The 23,474-nt window shown below is 42.8% G+C and overlaps 1 protein-coding gene across 1 annotated transcript in view; it reads left to right on the top strand.

Moving 5' to 3' along the window:
• Positions 1–23,474, top strand: part of LOC115506538 (3-hydroxyacyl-CoA dehydrogenase type-2-like) — a 112,766-nt gene that overhangs the window by 74,665 nt on the left and 14,627 nt on the right. The gene's annotated exons all lie outside the window — the stretch shown is intronic.

Genomic DNA, 23,474 nt, shown 5'->3' with positions numbered 1-23,474 from the left:
AAGTCTTGTTTAGAAATGGTTGTGCTGTCTGAGAAAATTGGGTTCGACTTGCCATGCAGAATTTTGTTAATGGAGTTACATAAACATAGCTCTTTATTAATCTAAATTACTGGCCTTCAGGGTGAGTTTATTTTATTTGCACACATGATCTTCAGTCCCTGGGAACGCTGAAGGACAAGCGTGTTCCAGTGAGAACAAGCCTTTTGTGAACCACTTAGAAATGGACCCTCGGGAGGTGCTACATAAACAAAATGTAATGAATTGTTCCCCCTGTCAAAAACGAACAATTCATAATGTGCCCCTGAATGGAACCAACTGGTCCTCTTGTCAAACACTCTGTACTTTGATGTCTATTTCATTGGTTAGAAAAAAGAAGAAGAAAATAACAGTCCTTTTTAATGATATTTTTTTTCAGAGTAAAAAAGAGACAGAATAAACTCTCTGCTACCAAGCCACCAGCACCCTTCCTGGCCATCTGCGGAGGGGGCACTTTGGATATCTGAATTAGAGTTCTCTAACTAAAAAAGACTAGGATAATACAGTTAAAATATTCCTCAGCAGTGCTGCAAACAAACTATTTATAACAGCAACAATATTCCTACAGTGGCCAGTGGGTGCAGTGAAAACAACAATAGTAATTACTAACATTTGTATCTCTCTGACTATGTTTCATATAGCATTACACGATATGATCTATACAACAACCACACAGGGTAGGTGCTATTATTCTCCAAATTTTATGAGTGAGAAAACAGAGGCAGAAAGAGATTAGGTGACTTATCCAAAATCACAAAGATAAACATATCATGGAACCAAGTATTCAAACGAAGGAACTCTGGGCTTCAGGATCATTCTTGAGCCACTCTGAGCCAAAGAATACTAGACCAGGAATGACAAAATATCCTTTACATAAAGATTCTGCTATTAACTCCCCAAGCGACCTGAGGCAAGTTACAGAGAGACCTCAATTTTCCTACCTCTACAGCAAAAGGTTTTCGTGGGATGATTTGGGCATCAGTTGGGGTTCTCTGGTTACAGGCAATCGAAACCCACTTTGGCTAAGTGAAGTTAAAGGAGGAGGAAGAAAAACAAGGAAGAATTCATTGGCAAGATATTTAATCAATGCACAGAATGGACAGAAGGCTAGAGGCTGGAGAGCCAGGCTTGGAAATAGAGCATGCATCAGGACAGAAATCAGCCTGGCATTTAGGATCTGCTTGAAAAGACTACTAAACCATCTCATAGAGGTGCCACCTCAGAAGTAAATGAGCCCCCAAATTTTTTTCCATTCTGTCATCCTTTAAGATTTAAAGTTCCACTGGAAAGTACATTGGCCTTGCTTGAGTCAAGTAACTACCCCTTGCCAGGGGAGGGGAGGGCACTTGATATAAAATCCCACCAATACTGCACCCACCAATGGGATTGGATTTCCAAAGAGAATCCGAGTCTTGTTAAGAAGGTACAGATTTCTTTATAAATCCACTGCTATATCAAGGGTCACTCTCAGACGAATGTTAGATTAAATAAGATGTATATAAAATTTGAACTGGGTCCGGGGCACGTGGGTGGCTCAGTCGGTTGAGCATATGACTCTTGATTTCAGCTCACGATCTCACGGTTCTTGGGATTGAGCTCCTGTTGGACTCTGCACTGATAGTGCAGAGACTGCTTGGGATTCTCCCTCTGCCCCTTCTCTTTCTCTCTCTCTCTCTCTCTCTCTCTCTCTCTCTCCCTCCCTCCCTCCCTCCCTCAAAATAAATAAATAAACTTTAAAAAAATGTTTGAATTGGGCCAAATACATAGTCAAAGTGCCATAAATGTTGGAAGTCGTCATAGGAAGATGGTGACAGCTACTTCCCTGTTGCTTTTTCCACTGCTGTTGTCATTCTTAACCTAGAAACTTCTAGGGTTCAGTGAAGCAGCCAGGACTAGGTCAGGGGATTTATGTCACCACATCACTGATAGTCTGTCACTGCCACTTCCAGTTCAGTGGGGTGTTCCTTGCTTCTCAGAGACACTGAGCACAGTAAGTTAAGCCCTTTGATGTGATTTCTCCTGCTAGGAATAGCATGGAGAACTAACTAGAAGGTAAACCATTAGGGTGGTTTTTGCAATATTTCAGATAAGAGATGAAATATGTCTAAACTGAGTTGAAGAAAACAGGAACGAAGAAGACAAAGCACACTCAACAGACACTTTAGAGATTGAATTGCCAGCACTCGAAGACATGGCAAATGACAGAGAAACATCAAGGATGACCCTGAAGTTGCTGGTACAGATGATTGGGTGGATAGAAAAACCATTGATGGTGGAAATACAAGAGCAGTTGGCAGCTTACAAGACAAGACCATTAACACAGTTTTGGACATGTTGAATTTGTTTCTGTGCACATTTCCAGAAGAGACATCTAGAAATCAGCTAAATACAAACATCTAAATCCTGGCACAGAGTTTGAGAATAGTATTTGGAATCAATCTACAGCAGCGTTAGTTTAAGCCATAGGTTTGCTTAACCAAGGAAGAGTTTGTGTTGAGAATGGGATGGATGGGGGGTTGTGAGGGGGGGGACCAGGAACTGGAGGTAGGTCCCTGAGGTACAGGGAAGTAGGCAAGAAGTCCATTGGGAGGTGAAAAGGAAGAATCAGGAAGGAAGGAAGAAAACAAGGGGAGGAGTCATCGATGTCCAAGATTTAGAGACAGTCTTAGCAGTAATATGCAAATCTCAGAACACAATAGTACAAGGAGAAAAATCCAGGTAGAAGTCTGCTTTTGCAGGGGCCCTTGTGAAAGGGCAAAGCACTACACAATCCACTACATAATCAATCACACGGCCAATGGAAAGACTGACCATAACAAGATGAGGCTGGAGAGAAGGTGAGGACAGACCATCAGAGTCTTATGGGCCATGATGAGTCTGGACTTGAAACGTAAGGCAGAAGAAAGGCATCAGGAGTTTCAAGCAAGAAGATGATATGATCAGGGGCACCTGGGTCGCTCAGTGGGTTAAGCATCCAACTTTGGCTCAGGTCATGATCTCGCAGTTTGAGTTCGAGCCCCACATCCATCTCCACATTGATAGTAGGGAGCCTGCTTGGGATTCTCTCTCCCTCCCTCTCTCTCTCTGCCCCACCCCCACTTTTTCTCTCTCTCAAAATAAATAAACTTAAAAAAAAAAAAAGATGATATGATTGGAATGAGCTTAGAACAAGCTGCAGGGTAGAGATTCCTAGAAGGTCAAGAGTGGATGCGGTGAGGGGCACCTGGGTGGCTCAGTCAGTTAAGCGTCTGACTTCAGCTCAGGTCATGATCTTGCAGTTCATGGATTTGAGCCCGGCGTCGGGCTCTGTGCTGCCGACTCAGAGCCTAGAGCCTGCTTCGGATTCTGTCTCCCTCCCTCTCTGCCTCTCCCCCACTTGTGTTCTGTCTCTCTCTCAAAAATAAACATTAAAAAATAATTTTTAAAAAAGAGTGGATGCAATGAAACCAGTTAGGAAACTCCTGCATAAATGTTGGAGTGATAAAAGCAGGTGATGGTCCAAAGCATGAGCTCTAGGGTCCAACTGCCTAGATTTGATTCTTAGCTATGTCACTTCCAAGCGGTGAGGAAAATATTGAACTTCTTGGTACCTCAGTTTCCACATCTGAAGATAGGTTCACAAGTGCCTCCTACTTCCAATGATGTTCTCAGGAGCAATTAAGTGCAATAATTGGCATATAGTACCCAAAACAGTGTTTGGTACCTAGTAAGGACTCCAAACAATCCCTCACCATTGTAGCCATGCAGTGAGAAATACCAGCCATCAGAACTATGGAAGAGAAAATGGGGAAATGTGGATGAATTTAGGAGACTTTTTTGGTAGCAAGAGCCACAGAACCATCAGCTAACTTCACGGGATTTGCCTTATTTGTAGGAAAGTAGTAGAAAATGAAATGGTAACTGGTAAAGCATAGCATTCTGTAAACAGGGTAGTTTTTAAGAAATTGTTACAAATTCAGATTTTGTAAAATGAACATGGAAGTCAAGGTCCAGATAAATAAACACACAATGTAAAAGTCTACATTTCTTGGAAAGGCTGTGAAAAGCCAACTGTAACCTTATCGGCAAATAGGCCCATTATGTGTGAAGCATTACCAATTGTTATGCTTGGCTTTTTGGAGAGATTTCCCACAACAACTGCTAAAGATACCAGTGATGAAGCAGAAAAGCTTGCAATGGTAAGAGCAATATCTCATTCTTCCCTTGACACTGAAGTCCAAGAATCTGGGATATTTTATTAGGGAGGATTAAAAAATATATGTGAAGGCAGAAAGCACATAGCACACTCCCTAGCTCATAGAAGCTGCTGAATAAATACTGTTTTCTTTCAATACATTTGATGATAATAATTACTTCCTTGTTGGTCAACTAACATTACAAACCACTCAGGGACACACTAGGACACTGTGTGAGAGCTTCCTTAGCTACATATGTTCAGAATATGTCACTTTGCTTAAGAAGACAACAGCCCATCATTTGCCATATTCATTTTCATGGCAACATACTTTTTAAAAAAACTTTTTTTAATGTTTATTTATCTTTGAGAGAAAGACAGAGCATGAGCAGGAGAGAGGCAGAGAGAGAAGACACAGAATCCAAAGCAGGCTCCAGGCTCTGAGCTGTCAGCACAGAGCCCGACACGGGGCTCGAACTCACGAACCGCGAGATCATGACCTGAGCCGAAGCTGGACGCTTAAACAACTGAGCCACCCAGGCACTCCTGCAACGTATTTGATTAATGATAAAAATTATATTGGCTGCATATTTGTTAGAACTTAAATATATATAGATATAGATAGATATAGATATAGATATAGATACATAGAGAGAGAGATATATAGGTATATATCTATATATATAGTCATTTACATCACAAGACAAATTAAAACATGGTAAAAGTCCCTTCCTAAAGCTTTCTTACCCCCCCAGGACCTTGTGACCCATTATTAAACAGTCAGTAGGCCGTTTGGGTCAAAAGGAAAAAAGAAATAGCACAGAAGAAATGGAGAGGAAATAAAGTACAACCAAGCTGTCCATACCCCAAATGCTGTGCTACGTGCTCTCTCATACATCTAACGTGAAATTCTCCACTATCTGTGCAGTAGGAATTGTGCTCCTGTTTGACAGGAAAACGATCTATGGTTCATGGAGATTAAGAATCAAGGTAACAGGGGAGCCTGGGTGGCTCAGTCGGTTAAACGTCCGACTTCGGCACAAGTCATGATCTCACAGTTGTGAGTTCAAGCCCCGCATCGGGCTCTGTGCTGATAGCTCAAAGCCTGGAGCCTGCTTCACTCATATTCTGTGCCTCCTTCTCTCTCCGCCCTATCCTGGCTCATGCTCTCTCTCTCTCTCAAAAATAAATAAACATTTAAGAAAAAAAAGAATCAAGGTAACAGAGCCAGTGAATCGCAAATCAGGGGTCCAAATTTAGACCAGTCTGACGCCAAATCACTCTCCCTTCCCAATGCCTGGGTGTGACTCTTACGGCCCATAAAGCATGGGGGAAACATTTTTTTCCTTAAGAGAAAGGAAGCAAAGAGCTTACTTTTAAACATCTAAATTCAATTAAAGAAAGATATAGGTCTCACCTTCCTAGCAACCGTAGAACCCAAAAGTCCTTGTTGTAAGAAGTCTATGCCACAGCGAAAGTGAGACACTATCTAGAAAGCATCAGTGTTCTTCTGGTCATCAACCATATGTTTGTTAAGGCAACCCCAGGTGTACATGACACTGACCGGTTCTGGGGTTAGTTTTGTGGAGTCCTAGGAGTAGAGTACAAGATGACCCCAATAAGTAAAAGAAATACAGGTGTCACAAAAAGGGTGAGGGGGGGGCATCTGGGTGGCTCAGTCAGTTAAGGGTCTGACTTCTGGTTTTGGTGCAGGTCATTATCTCACAGTTTGTGAGATCGAGCCCTGTATTGGGCTCTGTGCTGACAGCATGGAGCCTGCTTGGGATTTTCTCTCTCTCTCTCTCTCTCTCTCTCTCTCTCTCTCTCTCTCTCTCTTTTTCTCTCTCTCCCTCTCTCTTTCCCTCCCCCACTCACACTCACTGTCTCTCTCTCAAAAATAAATAAATAAATATTTTAAAAAAATAGAGTGAAGAATAGTGACAAGTTGAAGACATTTAGACCAGGAAAGTAGGTAGGAAATAGAAATTGACTAGCAACGCGCACACACACACACACACACACACACACAACACAGTGGTTTGGAGTTTAGGGAAGTGGCTATTTTTAAATACTTTTTTATAATTTTACCAAAAAAAAAAACCTTTATGACTGTTAATTGTTTATATGCCTGTCTCTCTTACTTCCTTTTAAACTCTGAGTTTAGCGTGCTATTTGTCCTTGGATCTTAGGATCTTGCAGAGTGATTGGTACGTGGCAGATATTTAATCTATGTTTTCCAATGGGATGGGATAAAAGAATGAAGAACAAAAATATATTAGAATGAATGAATGCAAGTGGTTGCATTTATTAATGCATTTGCATTAATAATATTTCTGAATAGTTCTTTAAAGTTCTTTAAAGTTAAGATGGTTATCAAAATCATACCACCATTCCTGCCCAGTTAAAAAGAATCAGGTCTAGATTAGAGAGCCACAGCCTTGCAGACGGTGGTAGTGAATGGGTTTCACAGGGTCAGAAATTTGGTGGAGGGGGGTCCTCAAATACAAAGGAAGGTAGAGGTCAAGGTATTATTTTAACACTTTGCTGATATTCAAATGTCCAGAAGACCAAGCATAAATCTTATAATGGACTTTGGTTGGCTATCTCTTTGCCACCTACCACCCTCTTTGCTAATGGTCTGACTCCCACCTGCTCCCTTGGTACAGAGGTCATAAGTCAGGCCATGCCACTCAGCCCTGTCCATGCTTAGCCAGAAAGTTGATTCAGGGCATTTCTAAAACTTTAGCCAATTCAGAATGAATCTCAAGACTTTACACCGAGAAATCTCAGGGAAAGAAGTTTTCACATTTGCTGGATAAGGCAAGAAGATATGGAGCTGTTGGTATGCATCTTGGGAACAAAAAAAGAAACAGAGTTAGTGTGAAATCCGGAAGAAAGATGGGAAAAAATCAAGTCTTCAGTGAGAGCATTATCTGAAGTTGAAGCTTTGTCTTTGAACTTTCCAGCTTGTTGTTTTCCTGCTATTTATAATGTAATGCTTCCAAACCAATGGCATCATCATTTATCAAATAAAATCACATCCGAAGCAGTTAAGTGTGAGAGTGGTCCTGAGGGATCTCCTCGACTCCAGCTAATGATCACACTTGCCTTTATGGGTCTGTGGACGTATGCCCCACAACAGTATTCAACAACTTAAACAATCATGAAGGTCAAGTGGAAGTAAAGATGTAGTTATGAGTAACCGTAAGGACTCTCTGTGTTCACTTGTTTCTTCTTGAGCATCTTTGGAGAATCCAGCTGGCTCACACACAGGCACCCCTACAATCAGACTTTAGGGATCACTGGAGACACTAATTAACCTCTCATCAAGCTATATCTCTAGATGACTCCCTTACTCCTCAGCTCTTTCCTAATAATGACCCTATTGCTAAAGAATGCAACTGGGTATCCCTCTCCCTAATTGCAGCCGCACCAAAAGAAAGTATGACAAAATGGACTGAAAATGTGGAATTTAGGAATTGGGGAAATGAGAAGAGCTCTTAAGTGGCTATCATTCAAAAAAAAGGAAAGACAGAAAAAAAAGAAAGAAAATCCCAGAGTGTATCAGGGGCTGGGGGGGGGGGGGAGGAGGAGTTTGAGGAACAGCTGTCCGCTGGACACCTGATACAGGGCAATGTAATCAGGATGGATTTGCAAAAAGCTCAGCTGGTTTACAACAAGGGATGGAACTTTCCAAGCCCACATCACCCAAGTTCAGGAATATGTTGCTTTCTGGATGGGAACTCAGGGCTCCGGCCACAACCACTTCATTCAGTGAGTTTTGACATGGATCTCATTATTCAGGGAGCTTCTCTGGTGAGCCAGAGCAGGCAGCCCATCCCCCAAAGTAGATGCCAAGCTCCTTGCTAGCCCATACCATGTAATCAAGCAAGGAAAGTATAGGGTGATGCAATGAATTCCAACAGGATGGGGCAGGAACCAGAAAGGAAAACACACAAAAACCCCCAAATCTTTTCTAAGTCAGTACAGCAACTGGAGGATTTAAAATGAAATTCCAATCCACGGGACGATGGCCAAGCCAGGAGACACCATAATTACAGGAGATAAGTCTTGGAATAGGATAAATTAGAAACATTGCCCCAAAGTTACAGATTCAAGAGGAAATAAAGATGACACACACAGTGAAATTTTCAGGACCAGAAGAGTACAGCAGGATTAAAGAAGGTATATTTGTAAGGAGCTATATTCACATAAATTTAAATTTATAGAACTACGTAAGTATGAATGCATATTCAGGACTTCTCCTTAAGTCAGCATACATTCAACTGTGTGCCAGGCACTGAGTTAGACCCTGGAAATAGAACAGGGTTTCTCAACCTCAGCACCACTGACACTTAGGACTGGATAATTCTTTCCTGGGGAGAGAGGAGGCGGTGGGGAGACCATCCTGTGCATTGTAGGATTTTCAGCAACATCCCTCTGTCCACTGAGTGCATGCAGCAACCCCCTCACTGCAGTTGAGACAAGCAAAACCGTCTATGGGAATGGTTAAATGTCTCCCCTGAATGAGGGAACACAAAATCCTTGGTGGCTGGAAACCACTGGAATAGAACAGTAATTAACACAGAATCATCACACAGTTCGATGCATGCGCTCCAGGGTTAAACTACAATCCTGACTCTGCAAGCCATTGGCTGTGTAACACCGGGAAAGTCATTTAATATATTTCTGACTTCAGGATCCTCATCCACAAAATGGAAACAACTCTGTGGAATTGCTATGAGGATTAATGAGGAGATCTACATAAAATATTTGACACAGTACCTGGCCCAGATTAGGAACGGCAATCTTTTCCCAAGGAGCTCACAGTGCAATGCAAAGCAATTAGAGGAAGTATACAATTAATTTTCATAGATTTCTCTTGAGTCACAGTCAATATTTCTCCCATATTGCCAAAATCCCATTCCACCTCCAATTCACTTATATGACTCCCTCCACCATCATAAATTAGACTAGAGACTTCACACCAAGCCTTCTCTTCCACCCTTCTCCAAGCACCCTCCATCTTGCTGCCAAAGTTTATTTCCTGAAGATCAAGTCTGAAAACCATGTCATTTTCCTTCCTTCACTGGCTCCACATGGCTCTGCCTGGCATTCCAAGTCTTCCGTGATTTGGATTCACCATGGGTTTTCCAGCCCACCTGTTCCTCAAGAATTTGTGCAGCTCCAACCTCCTTCAGAATGTTTTTCCAGATACTCCCAGGTAGAGTTTCTCTCTTGCTTTGCCACATATTCCCTTGTGCTTTCATGCATCTATAAATTAGCTTCATAACAATCTGCTATTCAAGGGTTCTTTATGCTGCTCTGTCTCCTCCATTAGTGAGAGGGCTACTGAGAATCGAGACCAATCTTTCCATCATTTCTGTATCCTCAATGCCCTCAACTCTGTATTTTCCTCAATAGAGTTATTTCACACTACACATAAAAGAAAATAAACAACACAAGGAAAAATGAAATTCAGACAAGAACTGGCCAGAATTGATACCATTTGGCCAGCCAGTGACTGTGGCCGAGTTGATCAGAATCTCTTGAACAAGACCCCCCAAAAAAAATCAGTATTTTTTTTAATTCTCCAAGTGATTTCAAATGCAGAAAACTAGGACTATATGACTGTAGGGAATATATGAGAATAGTTTCCCCATATGCGATGGCCAGGTTTCATTTTGGGGGCCAAGTCCAATTAATCAATTGTGGCTGCTTGGAGCATTGCCTTGAGAGGAGTTTTGGGGCTCCCCAGACACTCAGCAGAAGAGAGTATGGTGATTGATTAGCAATGTCTGCAAGAGCAAGAAATCAGGGAGCTGCAACAATCACGCTGCTAAATGACCTTTCTGAAATTGATGCATTAGGAGAAGGAGTGGATGAGCCTAATATATACACATATACATATACATACACATACACATACACATATACATATACATATGTAAACATACACATAGACATATTTGTTATATATAATAATAACTACCACTTTTAGCCATATGCTAAAAACTGTATTAAACACTGGAGGTACTATTGTACAACACTGATGTGAGTTCTGCCTCATATTGTGGACATTCTAGGGAAAGGCAGATACATATAAAATAATCACACAAATAGGGGAGGCTGGGTGGCTCAGCTGGTTAAGCATCCAACTCTTGATTTCAGCTCAAGGCATGATCTCAAGGTCTATGAGACTGAGAACGCGTGGGGCTCTGTGCTGACAGCACGGAGCCTGTGTAGAATTCTCTTTCTTTCTCTCTGCCCCTCCCCAACTTGGGTGCTTGCCCGTGCATGCTCTCTCTCTTTCAAAATAAATAAATAAGCATTTTTTTAAAATAATCACACAAATAGATAGCTTAGAAGTAAAAAAGGGGGCACCTGGTTGGCTCAGTCGTTTCAGCATCAGACTCTTATTTCGGCTCAAGTCATGATCCCAGGGTCATTAGCATGGAGCCTGCTTAAGATTCTGTCTCTCCCTCTGCCCCTTTCCCCACTTGTGCTCTTGCTCACTCGCTCGCTCTCTCTCTCTCTCTCTCTCTCAAGTTAAAAACAAATGAGAAAAAAAAAGTGAGAAAGAAAACTAAGGGATGCTCTACAAACCACCAAAGGAGGATATTGAACTAGTTTGAAGGGCCAGAGAAGCCATCCCAAGAAGGTGGCATTTGATGCGAGATCTGAGTGATGAGAAGAATTAGCAAGGAAGAGAGAGGAAGAGTGTTTCAGGCTAGAGCCCAAACATAACAGGAGGACTAGACCCCAGGCTCCCATACATAGAGCTGTGTGGTCTTGGCGAGTTACTTCAACTCCAGCTCCGCTCAGACCACCTGTATGTGGGGGGACTAGTAAATCACGGTACGGAGGACGGCTTCAAGACTGCAGCCAGCTCCTGCATGTGACATATGTTAGTGCTGCATGTGGAACCACAAAGCAGGGAGGAGCTGTTCTCCTATAAAAAGCGTGAACACTCTGGAGCCAGGGAGACTTGCGATCAGGTTTTGGCTCTAGCATTTACTAGCTGTGTGGCTTGGTCAAATAATTTCACCTCTGAGCCTCAGTTTCCACATCTGTAAACTTAAAGTAGTAATTAATCGGGTTGAAAAGACCACAGTGGTTAGGAAGAGCCTGGGCTCTGGAGTCAGACTGCCCACAATCAAATGCTGGCACCATTACTTCCGAGCTGTGTGGACTGAGCAAACTAACCTCCCTGTGCCTCAGTTTCTTTTCTTCATCTGTAAAAACTAGGATAATAATTGGGTCATTTATGATGATTAAATGAGACAAGGTAAGTGAAAGGCTTTAACACAGAGCCTCTCACATCGGGTGTCCTTGGCAAAACTGACTCTCTCAGTAACTTCTGACTGGGTAGAATTTTCTTTTTTCCTTTTGTACATATTTTTAAAATGTTTATTTATTTTTGAGAGAGAGAGAGAAACAGAGAGACAGAGAGCAGGGGAGGGGCAGAGAGACACACACACACACACACACAGAATCCAAAGCAGGTTCCAGACTCTGAGCTGTCAGCACAGAGTCCAACACGGGGCTAGAACCCACAAGCTAGGAGATCATGATGTGAGCCAAAGTTGGATGCTTAACTGACAGGGCCACCCACGCACCCCTGAATTTTCTGTGCATTATGATTCAGTCAGAATATTATCTACTCATAAGGAGTTAATTCTGATTATTGCCACACGAAAGTTACAAAGGGCCTTGAATTTCCAGAATTTTCAAGCCAAGAGACCCGCAGCGCAGCTGGTCAGGTGCTGACAGGGATGATGCTGTGGGGAAACCCGGCTCCCTGGTCCCGGATGCACCACTGCAGGCTTTGACTTTCACATTCCACAGAGGCAGGTGCCCACGCAGTACACACTACATGCTCCCCAGTGGCCAGCGTGAGGTCAGAGAAGCCCTGGAATCATGCCATCATTTATAAGAAACAGCATGAGGAAAAAAACTATAGGAGGTAGAGCTTGAGCTTTCCCAAGTCTATAAGATCTCAGCACAGCTCAGAGCAGCAAGAAAGGCAAGACACCCAGAGTATTTCCACCCAGAAAGAGCTGTGCCCTTTGGCACTCAATAAATATGTACTTACTGAATGCCTGAAGAAATGGAGACGATGAAGGAACAGAAATAGAACCATACCGTGTTGGCCCTTTACATAGATACTCCCACTGGACTCTCACAGCAGTACCCCAGATAAGTGACTATTAGCCCCTTCAGCAGATGAGAAAATGAAGTTTCACCAATTAACTGGCAGAACTATCCGACTTCAAGGCTTTGCTTTTGAAAACCAAGATCAGTCTTTCTCACCACAAGCTTCATGGATATTTGTAGATGTTAGTCAATAAAGGGATAGATACCAAGTCAAATCTCAGTGTTATAAATGAGCACTTAAATAACCTTAGACAAGTTTCTCTCTTGCAGTCCTTCTCAGAGCCTTTAATATCGAAGCAGACACTACAAACAGGGGTGTGGCATACCATATGACCTAAGAGCCCATTCTGCACACACTATCTGTATACACTATGTGTATTCCATGACACATATATTGGGGAATCCCATGCTATGCTCTACTACCTTTCTAGCTGATAAGCAAATAAAAGTATGAAAGAAGGAATCAAGGAAAAAATTGAATGATGTCTGACAATAAACCCCAGGTATCAGATATGGAATAAAAGCAGAACTGATATATTAGTTTGCTCGGGAAAACAATGCTAGGGACTGGAAGGTTTAAACAACAGAAATAACTTTTCTCACAGTTCTGGAAACCTGAAGGCCAATGTCAAGGTGTCAGGAGGGTTGATTCCTTCCAGGGCTCTCCTTTTGGCTTGCAAACGGCCATCTTCTTGTGCGTCCTCACATGGCCTTTTCTGTGTGGGCATCTTTGGTGTCTCTTCACTTTCTTATGAAGACATCAATTATACTGGATTAGGGCTCCCATGCTTATGATCTCACTTAACCTTGGTGACCTCTGTGAAGGCCCTTTCTGCAAACAGAGTCACACTGGGGGGTTAGGGCTTCAACACGTGAGCATGAAGGACTGAGTCCATGAACCCACAAGCCCACGAACTGAGCTTGTTCTCTCAGTCAGAAGGGGTCGGTGGGGAGATACCTGGCATCAGTCCGTAATCAAAGGCCAGGCAGCAAGAGCAACCTTAGCACAGAAGTAACAGTGGAGGCTCCATCTGGCAGGAAGGGACGTGCACCAGAGGGCAGGCCGCACTGTCCATATACACACCAGGAGAAGGCGGTAAGATACATGGAGGGAAAGAGAAGGGACTGCATTCTAATCAGATTTGTGGCAATTCTAGGGAAATGTTTGCTTGAAAGAACAGTAGGGAGGAAACAATAGAGGCAGTGATGTTTTCTGCCCTAGGTCCCTTCTCCAAAAGTAGCATTCTTTAAAAGACATTAAAGCAAGTGTTCTGGGTAAACAGACAAGAGAAAGTAGTAGAAGGCTAGCAATTTTTGTGACCTTTCAGTGTCCCCTGGCCTTACTCCCAGCCCCTCTCCAGGGATGTTGAATAGGGTTATGCTCCTGAGAAGAAAGGGTCTCAGGAAATGGGGAGTTTTGAGGGGTCAAAAGCAAAGTCTTAGGAAGGGATTGGGAAAGTAGACCAATTATTGAGATGTTGTCCTTTATCAGTGATGATGCTTTTGGCTGCAAGTACTAGGGGGGAAAAAATCCAAGTGACTCAAACACTAAGGGAATGCTTGGATGGGGGGTGTTAACAGGGTTGCTTAATTCCACAGGTCCTTCATGAAGGATTCAGCTTACTCCAACCTTCCAGGCTGCCATGCTCAGCGAGTTCTCGGGCTCACACCCTTTCTGGTCCCCCAAACAGTGGCTGCAATTCCAGTCACCATAGGTGAGCACATCCACATCCAGAAGCAACAGCACAGTACCCAAAGTTCCCTTCTGAAACTGAGGAAAACCTTTTCCACAAGGCCCTACCCCATCATCCACTCATGTCTCATTAGCCAAAATGAGCCATAAGCCCATGCCAAAACCAATCACCATGAGGTGGATTGGTCCCACGACAACTGGCTTAGATCTGTGAGGAGTCACTCAGCTGGTGCCGAGGCCAGCCTTCCCTGATGGCCACAGATGATCGATGCCTGAGGAAAATGAGTTCCACCAGTAAGGAAGAGACACGGTCATGGCCATTGGGTAATGGCAGCCAACAATGTCTGCTAAAGACTGGAGCAAAGCTGAACCTCAGTGATAGAAACAGGGGGACAAAGCAGGAACCAAAACTTTAGGAATTGGGAGCAAAGAAAAACCTCCATTATGGTGGCGAAATTAGGGGGTATCAGTTCACGAAGGATTATACGAGGGGAATGTGTAGACCACCATGCACAGACATACCTGCCCTGCATTGAATGACAGAGGAGTGGCAGAAGGGGTCCGGGCTGCTTGCACGAGAGGAAAATCAGTCAGCCGCCAGCTGAGTTACCATCTAAAAGAACAGGTAAACCCTACTGCACTCCCCTCACCCCCAAAGCAGCAAGCATCAGGTTGACTGACTCCATGCTTGAGGATTCTTGAGGTGAGTTCCAAGAATGCCTCACATCTCAGAGTAATGCCCAGTGGCCACCATAGCTCCTTCCGAGGCTAATGACACTTGGCAAGTTACCTTTGAGCCTGAATTTCCTCATCTGAAAAATACAAGTGATAAAAATACGTCTGTCTTCAAAGCTTCACAAGATTCACCGGAGATTATGCAAGGGGTAGGCATTGTCAATTTTATTAATGGCAATATTAAATATATGTTAATTAATGGTTATATTAATAGTCATTCATACTCTAGAAAAGTCTCTCATGACCTCCGACTGAGCAAGGTATCAGATTCATCACACAAAATAGAAGACACCCCCCACTACCACCAAATCCAACGGTCAAGAATTCAATTAAGAAACCATACCAAATTCATTTCTAATCACAATGGAGATCCCTGACTTTGGTGGCCTGGGGCTCCAAGAACGACAGCTCCTTTCCAGCTCTCATTCAAGCTCTCTTCCCGTTCCAATTAATTCCTTCCAGAAGGAGAGCTAGTCTCTATGCCCCTCCATGCTGAAGCAGTAATAACCACCCAGCATGTCAGCTCTTGGGGTAGAAATTATGGTTTTTCATTTCTGCTCCACAGAAAACACCATCCAGAAATATGATCACAATATTCCAAAGGGAACATGCGGTCATTTTTCTCATCTCTCCGGCACGTGTGATACTGTCTCCCAATTTGTGCACACCACAAATCCTGCTTTGAAAATAAAGATGGACTTTGCCCAACAGAGCTCTTCTGGCGGCACTGGTGTTGAGTGGCCAGTGCAAAGTGTTTTCAGTTGAGCCCTGCTCTTAACTTGCTGTGCAACCTTCCCCAAGTTACTTCCCTTCTCTGGGACTCGCTTTCTTCATCCAAGGAATGAGGACTGGGTGACTACTCACACTCCTTCGGTAGCCACCATTTAGTAAAAATCTACCCTTTGCTAGCAAATATTTTAGCTCTCACTCTCACCACAGACTGAGAGACCTGAGCCTCGGCCGGATTAATTCTGTGTTCGAACTCCGGTCTGTGTGACACTAGACTGCTCCCTAAAACATTACTATATTATCTGGAAACACCCAGCCTTTGCCAGTTTCTCAGTTTTTGAATTCTATTTTAAATAAGTCACTTATTTCTGATTCCTGCTAGATCTGGATTGGGACCCCAGGGCCAGGTTTAGGAACCTAGGTGTCGCTCCTATGGCTCCTACAAAGGACCAGGGTGGGGGGTATGTGGGGAGGGCCCAAAGGAGAAGGGAGTAGGGGCAAAACCCAAAACAATGGAAATCCTTTAGCCCCTCTTTGCACCCCATTTTTGTGACAGGCAGCAGCCTTCCAGCCAAGTGTGTCCTCTCCCCACCCAGTCTTTAGAAGCCACTCAAGCCCCTCTGAGTAAGAGGGGCAAGATCCCTCCTGGGGCCCACCTCCTTTCATTGGCCTCACAAAGACTCTCCAACACAGGCCATTACAGAGGATTAGGCCTCAGAGTTCAGGAGACCCTGAGGCTGGGTCACCTCCTGCAAAGCCTTCCTTTCTGGCCTTTCCCAAGCTCCGTGGGCCAGTGCCTTCTCCCCTTCTGGCCCGATCATCTACAACAAAGACTTTGATGAGGGGGAGTGGGATGGGGGGATATTTAAAGAGGCAAGAATGCCCATTCTCAACTCAGACAAAAGATGAGATTAAATGGTTCAGAGGAGGGCCCCTCCAAGTTGCGGGGGCAGTGGAGAAGGGGTGGGGGGCCGTCTGTGAAATTAATACACTTTCCCGGCCTGCGGAGAAAGCTGCTCCCCTTCTAAATCCATATGCATGAGAATGTCAGCCCAGGAACCTGGTTTAAGATACGCTTAATGTCAAAAAGAGAAAGGGCTGCAGGCAAGAACTGATCTAAAACCTTTGTCTTTCTCAAGTCACCCATGGGGCTTCAGTTAGGATGCAGGTACTCAGCAAAGACAAGGATTTCACCACCCCTAACAACCTCGGGAATGAGAGCAAACCTCTGGGAATCTGGACTCTGGACTCTAACTTTGTGACTTGCCACTAGAACAGAGACGCCACTACTTTGTGGCCATGTGGCCTTCAGCAAGTTACTTGACCTCTCAGAGCCTTGGGTTCTTCAGTGGCGTCTCTCCCACTCCATTGCTGGAAGGAATAAGTCTGAGATAAGGTATGGAAAGTAATTAATTGGTAACAAGAATGCTTCTTTCCTTCCTCCCTTCCTCTATTCTCTTTTTCAATAGAACACACATTTCAGTACCTGCTGTGGGCAGGTGATTTTGCCAAGAGCTCAGGTTGCCAAGGTAAGTATTATTTCCCCTCCACTTTCGTGTCCAATGAAGAGGTAATTTCAGTTGTGTGATAAAAACTATGCACAGAATCAAAGCACAGACAGGATACGGATCCATAAGTATTAAGTGTTTTAGATGATTCCTCTGGGGCTGTCCTAAGCAGTGCCTAAGTCTGTAATTCACCATTCATACTCAGATGACCCCTGCATGCCACCAGGGCAGAGGTGGGACCAGGACTCATGTCTGGCAACTCCTGGTCCAGGCTCTTTCCACATGAGCCCAATGACAGAAAATTAGGAGGTCATGAGCCATGATATAAGAATATGCCATTTAATTCATGTTCAGACAGGAACTATCCGCTTTTCTGTTTTTATTTTTCTGTCTCAAAAGAAAAAAGGGAGAGAATGATTATTTTTAAAGTAAGATCATTTGGGTGATAACACAAGTTGATAGAGCTACAAAATTCAGCTTACAAAAATAGCTGCATGGAAACGTACACCCAGAGGAAAAAGGTCACTGGGGGAGGGGAGCATCACCCTTACCCATCCTTTTCGAAACCACACCACACGGCACCCTGAGTGGGCTGCTCAAACTGCAGCTGAGACTGTTGGTTGAGACAAATGTTTAAAAACATAATCTGAAGCCCAGCTGACCTTTGTAGTGGTGTTGATTGTGTCTAGAAGGGCAGTGTGGAAAGAGCCAAGGGCGTGACGTCAAGAAGGGGACTCTGCATCTGCAAGGTGGGACACCTTCGACTCGCCGAGAGGTATGTTTCCTCACACATACGATGCTGTGAAGATCCCACATGGCAGCATGGGAGAACGGGTTTCAAAAGCATAAGGCTGTGTTGTCTAATATGGTAACCACTAGCCACACAAGCCTACTAGACTTTAATTAAAATGAAATAAAAATTTAAAATGAAGTTCTTCAGTCACACTAGCCACATTTCAACTGCTCAACAGTAAATTGTACCTAGCTCCTAATGTGTTAAACAGTGTTGAAACAGAACATGTCACCATTGCAGAAAGTTCTACTGCAGAGCACCAACCCAGAAGAATATATACCTCATGGTTAATGACTGATAGCTCCGGGGAAAAGACCGGTGTTGGGAGACATTTTAAACATTTACTTTGTAAATTTCCACATTGTTTGGTAATTCTGCCACGAGCATATATCTTATTTGTAAGTTTAAAAATAAAGAACAGCAAGGAAGTGATTACCACTAACGACAGGATAACGGCTACTTCCAGGGATAAAAGGTGTAGATCAGAAAGGAACTCTGATAGACTGGGACACTGGCCATGGAATGTTTGGGCACGGATACCCAACAAAAGAAACTGATTTTTCTGGGGCGCCTGGGTGGCTCAGTCAGTTAAGCGTCAGACTTCAGCTCAGGTCATGACCTCATGGTTTGTGGGTGCAAGCCCCACATTGGGCTCTGCGCTGACAGTGTGGAGCCTGCCTGGGATTCTCTCTCTCCCTCTCTCTGCCCCTCCCTGGCTCACATGCAGGGGCTCTCTGTTAAAATAAATAAATAAATAAGATTAAACAAAAGAATGAAAGAAAGAAACTGATTTTCCCATTCCTAATAACTGTAAGTATGGACAAAGATATATGTGTGTCCACTCTAAAAGTATTTATAATAGTTAAATTTGTTCTATATACTTTATCAAATATGTGTTTTACCTTCCAATATGTAGTTTAATAAAACGTTTTTAAATGGAAGAATAGGGGTGCTTGGGTGGCTCGGTTGGTTAAGCATCCGACTTCAGCTCAGGTTATGATCGCACGGTCTGTGGGGTTTGAGCCCCGTGTCGGGCTCTGTGCTGACAGCTCAGAGCCTGGAGCCTGGTTTGGATTCTGAGTCTCCTCTCTCTGCTCCTTCCCTGCTCGCATTCTGTCTGTCTGTCTCACTCTCTCAAAAATAAACAAACATTAAAAAAATTTTTTTTAATGAAAAATAAATTGTGCAGCTGTCCTTCTCAATACGGGGATGCCTTTCCATAACATTAATGAAGGATCTCAGGCTTGGTAAATTGAGGAACAGGGTTCAGCCCTCATCCTCACCTCCTCTTTTTGAAGCTGCCCTGAATAATGGTGGCCCTGCCCACATTTTCTCATCAACTTCTCCCTGCCTAGCTCCCAACAGGGATGCCTGTGAGAAACCAGCAGAAGGTAGCAGGTAATAGAGACAGAACTTACCTCAGGGGCAATCTGACAATATACACCTGCAAATTCTTTAATATGCATATGCTCTGAAACATCTGTTTTAATCAGAATTTTACCTTGAAAAAAATAACTGTACAAAGATTTAGCTAGGAGGATGTTAATCACAGTGATTCTCATAATACCCAGGAAAATAACTGGAAACAATTTAAATGTCCAAACTAATAAATGGGTTAAATTCTGATATATTCAGACAGCTAAATACTGAACAGCTAATAAAAATCATACTATAAAAGAATATGTGATGTGGAAATCCATTCATACTACGTTATTAAGAGGAAAACAGCAGATGATAGAAAAGCACATGTAGTATAATTTTTTTGGTCCAAAAAAATGTATATTAAAAACTACCTTTGCTGGGGCGCCTGGGTGGCGCAGTCGGTTAAGCGTCCGACTTCAGCCAGGTCACGATCTCGCGGTCCGGGAGTTCGAGCCCCGCGTCAGGCTCTGGGCTGATGGCTCAGAGCCTGGAGCCTGCTTCCGATTCTGTGTCTCCCTCTCTCTCTGCCCCTCCCCCATTCATGCTCTGTCTCTCTCTGTCCCCAAAATAAATAAACATTAAAAAAAAAATTTTTAAAAAATAAAAATAAAAAAATAAAAAAAATAAAATAAAAACTACCTTTGCTGATATACATAGGCCATCCCCCACTCTTGGAGGAGGAGCTCAACTGTCCTCTCCTTGAGTGTGAGCTGAGCTTAGTGACTCCCTTCCAAAGAGTAGCGTGTGGAAAGAGAGATTTGGTTAACTTAGAGTGGAGAACCTTTTGATCAAGAATAAATCATGTTGACTGCATGTACCCCTGCAATGATGTGATGAGAAGGGCACTTCAACTCTGTGGTATTCTTTCCCAAAACCTATAACCCCAATCTAATCAGGAGAAAAACAGACAAATCCAAACCAAGGGAAATTCTACAAGATATCTACCCCTTAAATCTGTTGTGGCCATGAAATCCAAGGAAAGGCACCTGGGTGGCTCAGTTGGTTGAGCATCCAACCGGCTCAAGTCATGATCTTGTGGTTTGTGGGTTTGAGCCCCGCATCTGGTAGTACGGAGCCTGCCTGGGATTCTCTCTCTCTCTCCCTCCCAACTTGCACTCTCTCAAAATAAACAAATCAGCTCTAAAAAACACTAAAAAACAAGGAAAGACAGAGAAGATGTCATAGATCAAAGGAGACTAAGGAGGCACGGTGATCGTATATAATGTATCCTAGGTTAGACCCTGGGATAGAGAAAGAACATCAGCAGGGAAACTGTTGAAATCTAAATAAAGTCTTGAGTTAGTTAATAATATGGTACTATTTTAATTTCTTAGTTTGACAAATGCACAATGATTATGCAAGATGCTAACCTTAGAGGAAGTTGGGTGAAGTGTATATGGAAATGTTCCATATTATCTTTGCAACTTTTCTGTAAATCTAAAATTATTCCAAAATCATAAGTTTTTTTTAACTACCTTTGCAGTTGTTTCTGAATAGTGTGCTTCTTTATGCTTCTAAAACTTCGTTCTCTAAATTTTCTAGAGTGAATATGCATTGTTTTTTAAATCAGATAAGCAGTTCATTATGTAATCAGAAGTTAATTGGGAATCTCTTCTCTCCCACATTTCAAAGTGCTATATGAGTGCCAGCAGGAGTCTATGGGATAACTGTAAAGGCAAGTCAGTTCAGGCATCTTGCGAACCGGATGGTTGCTTGCAGATGACCTAAGCTGGGCTGACCAGAGCCTTTCCCTGGTAGCTGACAACCAGAGACACCTAAGAGACAAAGCGTCAGGTGTTCTCCAGTGATGGAAAGTGGGATTCCAGCATTGTGTTCCCTTCCAGGTGGAAGAGGCAGACTAAGGAGAGGATGATGAGGCTGGAATGCAGAAAGGAGAGATAACACATGAGGAGGGCAAATCCTGGTGACATTCCACTTATCCTTGGCCTCAGTTACGTAAGTCATCCCCCAAATCCCCTTTGGGTTCAAATTTGTTGGGAGGCGGTCTTCCTTCCCTTGCAATCCAAGAAGGAAACTCCCCTACCCGATTCAAGTCCCTGGGAAGCCCCCGGAAGCACATTTGCCTGGCCTTTAACTGGACCACTCTCAAAGCAGATCAGGTTAGGTTATCAATATCGATAGCAATTTCAACTAAAATAAGTTAAATTGGACTGAACTGAACTTAAAAATTACCTGTGAGTTCAGCACAGGAGGTATTAAATGAACATCTTTTGCTATCTTTACCCAACAACATAGACTAGACTTCTCTTTGCATTGCCATCAAGGCAAGAGACATAAAATGTCTCAGTTACTACCTGACCCTCAGTGCCTTCCACAGGTCTTGGTATACAGTTGCAATATGATACATTTTCTCTCCTCTATCCATAGCTTTTTAGAAATATATTGTACCCAATCGTATAGGATATAAAAAAAAAATCATGTCTTCCTGGGGCTTAATAAACCATGATTGAAGTTAATGTACTTTACTATTACTCTCTATCAGTTGAATACATAAAGGAAATATAGTATGCTTCCTGAAACTCTTCTTCATCTGAAGAATATTAAAAATTTTCAAATGACTCTGGTCATGGAATCCGAATGACACAATGACCACTCAAGATTTCTGAGTTCCATAGGTGTGTGCCATTAGGCAAAATCAGAAAATAGGCTGGACTCATTAGATTCACGGAGAAATCCAGTGGGAGAGAGAAACAATGAAACAAAAAACAAGGAGAATAAGTGAACAGATGTCACAAAGAGTGGATCTAAGACAGATGAGGCAAACATCATTCGTAGATCTCAAGGGAAAGGTTTAGGGAAGATCCTTTCTGAAAAGGAAAGAGCCCATGTTTGTGTACCCCATCCACTACATTATACTCCAGGCTCCACATGACTTCTACCATCATCAGTAACATCTATTGATCACTTAAAATGTGCCAAGCACAGTCTTCTCACGCAAACCTCTTAACAAGGCTACACATCAGAATTATTACTACCTCCATGTTTTGCAGATGAAGAAATTGAGGTAATGAAGGATTAAATAATTTGCCAATGGTCAAACAGATGGTCAGGGGTGAGCCCAGGGTTTGAACCCAAGAACTACAATATACTTAACCTCAACCATAAAACTTAAATCACAGAACTTTAAAAACTCTGCAGCCATTGACTATTCACCCATGAACATCCCCATAAAACACTAAGTTTCTAGAGGGCAGGAAACATGTTTGATTGTTTTTCCAACACATAGGATCTCATGCAGAGTTTGTACCCAGTGAATGGGTGAGAGATAAGAGATGTTCAGTTGTCTTAATTTTCTTGATTTTTCATTTATAAGAAAGGTATACAACGTTTAGTGAGTTCAGAACTCAAAGTTTTAAAATAGTGACTTGTTCATCTCTGTATCTTCAGATCCTACCACTATACCTAAAGCTATCTGATATGTTCTCAAAAGAAAGGTTCTGGATAAAAAGTCTTCATTATGAGTGTCCAATATCATACCAGCCCTTCAGTTAATACCTAAAACCAGAATGAAAAACACAGATGGAGATGTGCCTGCGCAATTGAGCCACGTGTGACTAACTCAACTCACACCCAAAGTCAATCCCTCAGATTTCTTTCTGTATAAGAAAAAAAGTTGGTGTGTTACTAATAATCGTATTTGTCTACCTGCCCCTCAAGCTACAATAAGATTAGACTTTTGTATTATTATTTTTAATTTACTATATGTTGCTCACCTACTTAGGAATATAACAAGATTTGAGATACTAGAATAATCCATATATAAATAAAACCCATTTAAAAATGAAATAAGAGTTGGGGGGGGGGCACCTCGACGGCCCAGTTGGTTAAGGGTCCAACTGTTGATATCAGCTCAGGTCAAGATCTCACACTCCTGTGATCGAGCCCCACATCAGGCTTCATGCTCAGCATGGGATACTCTGTCTCTCTCCCTCTCTTTCTGTCTCTCTCTCTCTCTCTCTTTTATCTCAAAATAAGTAAATAAACATTTTTAAACAATAATATAAGAGCAAAATAAAACTAAAATCAGAGGGGACTGGAGATTATATTTAAACGAACAACAACAAAAGGCTTACAATACTGTGGGTCTTTCTGTCTGAACCTAAAAATAAACTTGATATGGTATTATCTCCTTCTTTAGATCTTTGGTGCCTGCGTGTCTCTTGTGGTTCTTACAACCTTCCATTGCTAAGGTGTAGCGGGTGAACT

This window comes from Lynx canadensis, chromosome F2 (genome assembly GCF_007474595.2).
Source record: "Lynx canadensis isolate LIC74 chromosome F2, mLynCan4.pri.v2, whole genome shotgun sequence".
Lineage (NCBI taxonomy): Eukaryota > Metazoa > Chordata > Mammalia > Carnivora > Felidae > Lynx > Lynx canadensis.
The sequence above is the reverse complement of the archived record's forward strand: the minus strand, read 5'-3'. Positions and strand labels throughout refer to the sequence as shown.